Source organism: Glycine max, chromosome 18 (assembly GCF_000004515.6).
Source record: "Glycine max cultivar Williams 82 chromosome 18, Glycine_max_v4.0, whole genome shotgun sequence".
Lineage (NCBI taxonomy): Eukaryota > Viridiplantae > Streptophyta > Magnoliopsida > Fabales > Fabaceae > Glycine > Glycine max.
The window spans coordinates 23,819,144-23,828,258 of NC_038254.2; the positions used below are offsets into that span (position 1 = coordinate 23,819,144).

Consider the following 9,115-nt stretch of genomic DNA (forward strand, 5'->3'; position numbering starts at 1 on the left):
GAGCGACCTAATGGTTGCCTTCGTTAAGCAGCATCAGTACAATTCTGATATGGCTTCGGATAGGATGCAACTACAGAAAGTGTGCAAAAAAAGGGGGCACAAATCTTTCAAAGAATATGCCCAAAGGTGAAGAGACCTGGCAGGTCAAGTGGCACCTCTAATGACGGAGAAAGAGATGTGATCGAGGCCGTACCCGAATCAAATAAACATGAAAAATGCAGTAACTAGGAAGTGATCCTAGGTCGTTTCCCAACGAGCAGTGACAAACCAAATGTTCACAATATACTTGCAGTAACAGTGATGATTGGGGGGGTTTGTTTGTTTTGTGATTAAAGAGCAGAACAAGTAAACTGAAATATGAAACCACTAATATTAAAAACGGGTTGTTTCCTCTGATTCAGAAGCCATTCTCTTATCCTGGGTTATGGAGAATTCGTCCTTAACAGTCAACCACTTAATCCAACCCTATTTCAATTTACTAAGCGAAAATCAACTTAGGGTTGTCGATACGTGATTAGGCACCACATACACCAGTTAGCCCTTCGTCCATTAAGCATGAACACAAGTTAGGCTCAGAGGCAATTAATCGAACACGAAGCATGCACTGATTAATATTCACGAATTTGGGATAACTGGTGAAGGGAAAACTGCCAGGAAACCACATTACAAGCGAAACCTCAAAGAGAGTTGGGCTTCGTCCTCAAAAGGAAAAAACACCAGAAAATCTAGCCTTCCATGGATTCAAATAGAAAACGCAAATGAAACATGAACAGAAACGTAAATGAACAAAACGTAAATGAACAGAAACGTAAATGAGACAGAAACGTAAATGAAGGTAGAAGAAGAAGCAAGAATGAACTCGTAATTAGAAGCAGAAAACGGAAATTTGCATTAAGAACGAAAACTGTAACAAGGGAACAGAAAAACGTGAAAACCTAAAACCAAAGCTCTGAATAATGAAAATAGCATAACAGAATGCCCTGCACGAATCCCAAGGCAGCTATTTAAAAAGAGTCACTCAAAGTCACTGGGCCCTATTACAATACTCTGGCCCAAAACGAAATAAACACTGAACAACATAAAATAAAATTGCGAAATTTCCTAATTAGAAATTAACTAAGGTAAGCGCTGCTTTATTTGCCCTCTTCAAGTCCACAACCAAAATCTGGATTAAGCCCAATGTTTCATTAATTCCTGAAATTAGATTAAAAACATCAAATTAGCTAAATGAGCCCAAATAATAAAACTGCCTAATTAATTGACAATTAAGACCAATCAATAATTAAAATGGTGCAAAAAGGGTTTAGAAAATAGAAGAAAATGATGGCACATCAAAACCCCCCATACTTAGCCTTTTGCACTCCTGGGCAAAATGAAACAAAGAACAAAATCCAAGGATATCAAAGAGAGACAAACAAAAACATTCATATATTTCTCAATGAACATCAAGGAATGAAAGGAATGGGTAACATCTAACATAAGGAGATCCAAAAAGTCAAGACATTCATGAAAATCATCCAAGCAACCCAATCATGGCAAAATAGTTAATCAGCTCAAGAATGAAAAGTGATAAAGCCTCACAAGATATACACTCTATCTCTCAAGTGTCTAGGCTACTATTTACCCTCAAAGCACCCATGAAAGCAAACACCATATAGACTTGGCAAGATTCTAAAATTGACAATCAACCCACAAACACAAGCACATGAGGATCAAAAGGTCTTTTAAGGTTGTAATGGGGCCAAGGACAAGGTATGGAGAAATATGGAATAAGTGGCTAAATCCCAAAGGAATAGAGGAGCAATGGGGAATAAGTGCATATTAAGAAAATAAAAAGAAGTAAAGATAAAATTTAAACATGAAGAGTAGAACCAAGAGTTTCATCATTCTTGTGCCATTTAAGATCTTATTCACTCAACTTTATTGCTTTTCTTTTTCTTTTTTCGAATTTTTTTTTTACTCTATAGCCTTTGAGAAACAACATTTCATTCAGCATGTCCAACATTTAACCAATATACAATGTACATCAAGTATGGCCCAAAATACATCATGAAGCATAGCCAACAAAACAAGTTATCCAATGAAACAAAAACCCCCCACACTTATTCCCAAAACAATTCCGAAGCTCCAGAATTCCTTAAGGATATGGTGATATCATGGTTTTTCATTTAAGGCTTGTAGTGAGCTTCAAAACAAGGAAAGGGAAACAAGGCTCAAAAGGGCTATCAAAGGAATTAATTCAAGGTAAGTCCATTTGGCTAGAAGCTTATAAGAACAAAATTGCCTCAATCATTTCCAAATATGCATGTGAATTAGGAAGCATCAACAAGAATCAAGCCAAGGCTATTGTGCAAGCAATCAATGGGGCAAAACACACCAAATGATTATGATGATGGATGGCTCAAATTCTCATAAAGGTAAACTCATCACTTTCAAATTGAGCTTTCAAAACTATCATGACATGTAGAGAAAAATCAAGGATTTCAAGTCACAACATGTCAACAACTTTTATTTTCAAAACAATTACCCATTTCTTGAACATATCCTATAATTCAAAGAAAAACATGCAAAGTCGTACATGCACACAAAATTGACCCAAAATATTAAACTAACAATCCGATGAAACTAACAACATTAACAAATTAACAAAATCAACAAAACTAGCAAAACCAAAGAACACTCCCCCCCCCCCCCCATACTTAAACAACACATTGTCCTCAATGTAGCGCAATTAAAAGATTAAAAACAATTAAATCATCAAATAGAATCGGACAAGTGTAGTAAAAGCAAAGAAGGAGATAGGAAAAGAAAAAACTCCCTAAGTCATGGTGGAGGAAGAGTAGGGTGGAGTAAGGAAGTCTCTTCCACGACTACGTCCACTAGAGAAGGGTTCGTGAGGAATGGCTTAAGTCGATGTCCGTTGACCTTGAAGCTCTTGTTTGTGGAGTCGCTTTTGATCTCAACTGCACCATAAGGAAAAACATTAGTAACAACAAAAGGACCAATCCACTTAGACCTCAACTTACCACTCATGAGTCCAAGCCTAGAATTATACAATAACACTTTTTGCCCAACCATGAAGTCCTTTTTAACTATCATGCTATCATGGAACTTCTTGGTCTTTTCATTGTAGAACTTGGCATTCTCGTAGGCTTCTAGGCGGATTTCATCTAACTCACTCAGTTGCAACTTCCTTTCCTCACCAGCTTGATCCATAGAGAAGTTGCAAGTCTTCACTGCCCAGTATGCTTTGTGCTCAATTTCCACTGGAAGATGACATGCCTTTCCAAAGACAACTCGATAAGGAGACATTCCTATGGGTGCTTTGTAGGCAGTCCGATGTGGCCAGAGAGCATCATCAAGCCTGGTACTCCAATCTTTCCTGCTTGGCTGCACAATCTTCTCTAGAATTCTCTTGATTTCCCTGTTAGAAATTTCTGCCTGTCCATTGGTCTGGGGGTGGTATGGTGTGGATACCCTGTGTACCACCCCGTACTTTTTAAGCAGGGCATGCATTGTTCTTTTGCAAAAATGGGTTCCTTGATCACTAACAATTGCTTTAGGTACTCCAAACCTGCAGAACAGATTAGACCTGACAAAATCTGCAACAACTTTAGCATCATTAGTTCTAGTGGGCTTGGCTTCCACCCATTTTGAAACATAGTCAACTGCAAGGAGAATGTAAACATAACCAAAAGAGACAGGAAAAGGGCCCATGAAATCTATACCCCAGACATCAAACACCTCACAAAATAGCATAGGTTGCTGAGGCATTTGTTGTCGTCATGTAAGTGTATTTCCTGCTCTCTGACACTGCTCACAAGTGCTGCAGATCTTCCACGCATCTTTAAAGATGGTGGGCCAATAAAAACCACAATCAAGCACTTTGCGAGCTGTCCTTTGAACACCCAGATGACCTCCCGGTGCGGAAGAATGATAGAACTGCAGGACTGAGTCAGTCTCATGATCTGGAATGCACCGTCTAATGACCTGATCACTGCACAATTTCCACAAGTAGGGGTCATCCCAAATAAAATGCTTAGCATCACTTTTAATTTTATCTTTTTGGGCCTTAGATGCTAAGGGAGGAAAAACAGAAGCAACTAAATAATTGACAATGTTAGCAAACCAGGGAGTAGAAAGAGAGTCAGAAATACTATACAGTATATACAAATGATCATCCAGGAAATCATCCCGAATAGGTGAATCTGCATCAGATACACGTTCGATCCGACTCAAATGATCAGCAACTAGATTTTGTGCTCCGCTCCTATCACGGATCTCCAAGTCAAACTCTTGGAGCCAGAGCATCCATCGGATCAACCTAGGCTTAGAATCAGCCTTCTTCAACAAGTACTTTAGAGCTGCATGGTCAGTGTAAACAATAATGCGGGTACCAAGCAAATAAGATCGAAATTTTTCAAGAGCAAAAACTATGGCTAGAAGCTCTTTCTCAGTAGTAGTATAATTCGCTTGGGCAACATCTAAAGTCCTAGAAGCATAATATATCACCCTGGGCAATTTATCAATTTTCTGAGCAAGGACAGCCCCCAATGCATAATTTGATGCATCACACATAAGCTCAAAAGGGGCTGTCCAATCGGGTGCCTGGATGATGGGGGTGGTAGTCAGCGCTCTTTTGAGGCAATCAAAAGCCTCTTTGCATCTGTCATTAAAGTCAAACTCCACCTCCTTTTGCAACAAGTTGGACAGCGGAAGGGCCACTTTGCTAAAATCCCTAATAAAGCGCCTGTAGAACCCTGCATGACCAAGAAAAGATCGCACCTCTCACACACAAGAGGGGTAAGGCAATTGTGAAATAACAGAAATTTTTGCAGGATCTACTTCAATACCTTTATTGGAAATAATGTGCCCTGAAACTATACCTTGCTCAACCATAAAATGACATTTTTCAAAATTTAGAACAAGGTTAGTTTCAATGCATCTATTTAAAACTTTTTCTAAACTATCCAAACAACCATCAAAAGAGGATCCATATATAGTGAAATCATCCATAAACACCTCTATGCAATTTTCTAAAAAATCACTGAAAATACTAATCATGCACCGTTGGAAGGTACCAGGGGCATTGCATAGGCCGAAAGGCATCCTCCTATAAGCAAAAGTGCCGAAGGGGCAGGTGAATGTGGTCTTTTCCTGATCCTCATGAGCAATAGTAATTTGCATATAACCAGAAAAGCCATCAAGGAAACAATAGTGAGATTTACCTGCCAGGCGTTCAAGCATCTGATCAATGAATGGCAGGGGAAAATGGTCCTTTTTGGTAACCTGGTTCAGCCTCCTGTAGTCAATGTAGACTCTCCAACTGTTCTGCACCCGAGTAGGAATCAACTCTTCCTTCTCATTTTTGATCACTGTGAGGCCGGTCTTCTTCGGGACTACCTGGACGGGACTCACCCATTGGCTATCGGAGATAGGATAAATGATTCCAGCTTGCAAAAGCTTGGTTATCTCTTTCTTCACTACATCAAGAATCACCGGGTTGAGTCTTCTCTGTGGCTGTCTTACTGGTTTAGCTCCATCCTCTAAATTTATTCGATGCATACATGTGGATGGGCTAATACCAGGAATGTCCGCCAGGGTCCAGCCTATAGCCTTCTTATGCTTCTTGAGAACTAACAACAACTTCTCCTCTTGCTCATCAACAAGGGAGGCAGATATAATCACTGGAAAACTCTTGCTATCATCCAAGTAAGCGTATTTTAAATTTGATGGCAGAGGCTTCAATTCTGGTGTGGTCGGCTAGACAGTGGTAGAAGGAGATGGTTTCTCAGCCTTTACCTCATAAAGAAAGTCAGAGGTATGTGTACTTCCTGAAAAATGGTTAGTCCTATCTGACTCTATAAAATCAATCTCGAGAGGTAAAACACCACCACCAGACATGCAATCAATATCACTCTCATATTCACTCTCAGCATCAAATTCAGACATATGATCAAGTACAATTTCAGACTCAATGCATGAAGAGTGAGAGGCATGCAGATTAGAATAAAGATCAGTCATGTATTCATCAACAACATGGAAAATTATTTTAGCACGAAATACAGAAAGATCTTCAGATGGGTATTTCATAGCATCCAGAATATTAAAATGAACAGTTATATCACCAAACTCCATGGATAGTGTGCCTGCATAAACATCTATCTTAGTTCTAGCAGTTTTCATAAAGGGTCTGCCTAGAATGATGGGAACTGATCCTTGAGAAAATCCATCTTCCATATTCAAAATATAAAATTCAACAGGGAAAATCAGTTCACCAACTCTAACTAAGACATCTTCTATGAAACCAACAGGGTAGGCAACACTTCTATTAGCTAAATGAATTACCACATCAGTTGACTGTAAGGGACCTAGAGATAGAGAATTAAAAATAGACAGAGGCATAACACTAACAGAAGCTCCTAAGTCTAGCATGGCATTGTCAAACTTACTATTCCCTATAATACAAGGTATGCTGAATGTACCTGGAACTTTGCATTTTTCAGGAATTTGAGGAACAGATTTACCAATCAATGCGGAGACATTTCTACCCATGCTAATCCGTTCACTTCCTTTAAGCTTCTGCTTATTAGTGCACAGCTCCTTCAAGAATTTGGCATATCTTGGAATTTGCTTTATTGCATCCAACAGAGGTATGTTTACCTCTACTTTTCTAAACGTTTTTAAGATCTCTTTCTCTGCCTCTTCCATTTTTTTGTTGGAAACTGCTCTTGGAGGGAATGGAAGAGGGGGAATGTGCTGCTTCTGCAAATCAGAATTACCTATGGAAGAAGATTCACCTGCACAGAAATTGTTAGGTAAATTTTTATCATCACCTTTTTCTGGAGTAGAGTGAAGTTTGGCAGGTTCATTTGCAGATGAAGAAGGTGCTACGGGTTGAGGTCCTTGACACTGCTTTCCCGACCTCAATGAAATGGCACTGACATTTTTGGGATTTTGGACAGCTTGAGAAGGCAGCTTGTCAGAATTCTGGGACTGTTGTTGATTCAATTGGGTAGCCAATTGTCCCATCAGATTTGTTAAGCTCTGAATGGAGGCTCTGGTCTCTTGCTGAAACTGCATGTTCTGCATAGTCATTTACCTCACAAGTTCTTCGAGGGAAGGTTGTGGAGGGGCCTCAACCGTTGGCTGTTTCTGGGGTTATTGCTGTTGTTGGATTGGTGAAGGAATGTATGGTCTGCTTGGGCCAACAGCATTTTGGAAGGAAGGAGTAGGCTGCTGTTGTTGTTGCTGAGGGCTGGACCATCTGAGATTAGGGTGATTCCTCCATCCAGGGTTGTATTTGTTGCTGGAGAGGTCATAATTGTTCTGCTGTGGTTGATTTTGCTGCTGAGGTTGAGGAGGTCTATTGTAAATATTTGCAGCATAAGCTTCAGGCTGCTCAATTGCTCCAGGTTGCTGCATGGAAGGGCAAACGTCTGTATGGTGGTCAGCAGAGGAGCACAAACCACAAACCCTTGCGACAGGTACAGATTTCTGATTCAAGGCCAGCTGGGTTACCAAGTTAACCAATGCATCCAGTTTGCCTTCAAGCTTCTTAGTTTCAGATGATGCAGATGGGCTTGTAGCTACCTCATGCACTCCTCTAATGACTATGGCATCATTTCTGGCGCTAAATTGTTGGGAGTTGGAAGCCATCTTCTCAATTAAATTTCTGGCTTCAGTAGGAGTCATGTCTCCAAGGGCTCCACCACTGGCAGCATCTATCATACTTCTCTCCATATTGCTGAGTCCTTCATAAAAATATTGGAGAAGAAGTTGCTCCGAAATCTGATGGTGAGGGCAACTGACACATAGTTTCTTAAATCGCTCCCAGTACTCATACAGGCTCTCTCCACTGAGTTGTCTAATACCTGAGATATCTTTCCTGATGGCTGTGGTCCTGGAAGCAGGGAAAATTTTTTCTAAGAATACTCTCTTAAGGTCATCCCAGCTCGTGATGGACCTTGGAGCAAGGTAATACAGCTAGTCCTTTGCCACTCCCTCTAATGAATGAGGAAAAGCCTTCAGAAATATGTGATCCTCTTGGACATCTGGGGGTTTCATGGTGGAGCAGACAATATGAAATTCCTTCAAATGTTTGTGCGGGTCTTCACCTGCAAGGCCATGAAACTTTGGAAGCAAATGAATCAGTCCAGTTTTAAGAACATATGGGACATCCTCATCAGGGTATTGGATGCACAAGCTTTCGTAGGTGAAATCAGGTGCAACCATTTCCCTTAGAGTCCTCTCACGGGGTGGAGGTTGTGCCATGTTCTCAGAATGTGCAAAATCAGAATGCTCAGAATCAGAATGCTCAAAATTATAATGCTCAAGATCAAGATGTTCAAAATCACCAATAACAGAATGCACAGATTCACCAGTAATGGAATGCTCAGAATGATCAAAAGGTATAAAATGATGCCTAACTAATCTATGAAATGTCCTATCTATCTCAGGATCAAAGGGTTGTAAGTCAGATGGATTGCCTCTAGTCATACACTACATTCAGCATGCACACAACTAGTTGCCTTATCATGTAAATAAAGGTGTAGGTTTGAACTACAGCTACCCTCAAATGATATCCAAATGACTTGAAATTTTGTGAGCAACCTTATAAAATGATGAGAAGATAGCACAAAAAATTTCAGACAAAAATTCAAAGTCTAACTATGAAAACTAAAAATGGTAAGTTAAGAAAAATAAGTGAATAAAACTTGAAAAATAAAAAACTTTTGACAGAATCGGTTTTTTTGGACGATGGAGACCTCAGCCGGCCTATGGCAGCCTGCCATGGCGTAGGAAATTTTTTTCTACCCCAAATGCATATATAATAATTGCGATTCTGATAACCGGAGCAAAAGTTATGGTCGTTTGAAGTTTTGACAAACACAAAATTTGCTAGTTTTTTGGAACTTTCAAATCTGACCAAACTAAAGGCTCTAGCTATTTTTCCCACAAAATATGGATTAAAAAAAGTTACCACAAAAAAATTCAGCCAAAAATAACAACCCTAGCTACTAAAACAAAAAATCTCAAATAATTCAGCATGGGTGGTCGCTAAAGTCCGCCTCTAATTGATTTCTACTACTACTATGTTTTGCCGCAAGCACAA

The 9,115-nt window shown here is 39.7% G+C and overlaps 1 non-coding gene across 1 annotated transcript; it reads left to right on the top strand.

Annotated features, from left to right (window-relative positions):
• The first annotated feature begins 7,789 nt into the window (after positions 1-7,789).
• LOC113000304 (small nucleolar RNA R71) lies at positions 7,790-7,896 on the top strand. The gene has a single exon (XR_003265594.1). It is a non-coding gene; the product is annotated as a small nucleolar RNA R71 (small nucleolar RNA).
• The last annotated feature ends 1,219 nt before the right edge of the window (positions 7,897-9,115 follow it).